Source organism: Schistocerca piceifrons, chromosome 1 (genome assembly GCF_021461385.2).
Source record: "Schistocerca piceifrons isolate TAMUIC-IGC-003096 chromosome 1, iqSchPice1.1, whole genome shotgun sequence".
NCBI classification, from domain to species: domain Eukaryota; kingdom Metazoa; phylum Arthropoda; class Insecta; order Orthoptera; family Acrididae; genus Schistocerca; species Schistocerca piceifrons.
Window position 1 is genome coordinate 1188437874 of NC_060138.1, and position 857 is coordinate 1188438730.

The following is an 857-nucleotide window of genomic DNA, read 5'->3' on the forward strand; positions in this document are numbered from 1 at the left end:
AGTGTATCCACAGAACATGTGGCGTGAAATGGAAGAAGTTTCATCATGACCTCCCCATTGACAAAAGATTCCATTTGGATCTTTTGGAGGGGATTGCCAAAGGGGAGGTCACCATGAGAAAAAGGGTGAATAACCAACGAAAGGATAACGTTGCAAGAGTCGGGGTGTGGAACGTCAAGAGCTTGAACGTGGTAGGAAGCCAGAAAATATGAAAAAGAAATGCAAAAGCTCAATCTAGATATAGTGGGGACACTACAGTGAAATCCAAAGAAGAGAAGATTTACGGGTCAGATGAGTACAGAGTAATATCAGTAGCAGCAGAAAATGGTATAACGGGAGTAGGATTGGTTATGAACAGGGAGGTTGGGCAGAGAGTGTGTTACTGTGATCATTTTCGTGATAGGGCTGTTTCTGTCAAAATCGACAGCTACCCAACGCTAGTTCAGGTATACATGCCGACGTTGCAAGCTGAAGATGCAGAGACAGGGAGAGTATATGAGGATATTGAATGGGTGATACACTATACAGTATACAGGGAGATGAAACTTCCTGGCACATTAAAACTGTGTGCCAGACCGAGACTCGAACTCGGGACCTTTGCCTTTCGCGGGCAAGTGCTCTACCAACTGAGCTACCCAGGCACGACTCACGCCACGTCCTCACAGCTTTACTTCTGGCAGTACCTCGTCTCCTACCTTCCAAACTGTACAGAAGCTCTCCTGCGCAGCTTTCGGTTGGGTTGCCTTCTGATTAAGAAATGGTTCAAATGGCTCTGAGCACTATGGGACTTAACATCTATGGTCATCAGACCCCTAGAACTTAGAACTACTTAAACCTAACTAACCTAATGACATTAC

The 857-nt window shown here is 45.4% G+C and overlaps 1 non-coding gene across 1 annotated transcript; it reads right to left on the reverse strand.

The window, feature by feature from the left end:
• Positions 1 to 566: 566 nt before the first annotated feature.
• Trnas-cga lies at positions 567 to 641 on the reverse strand. Its single transcript has one exon. It is a non-coding gene; the product is annotated as a tRNA-Ser (tRNA).
• Between the last annotated feature and the right edge of the window lie 216 nt (positions 642 to 857).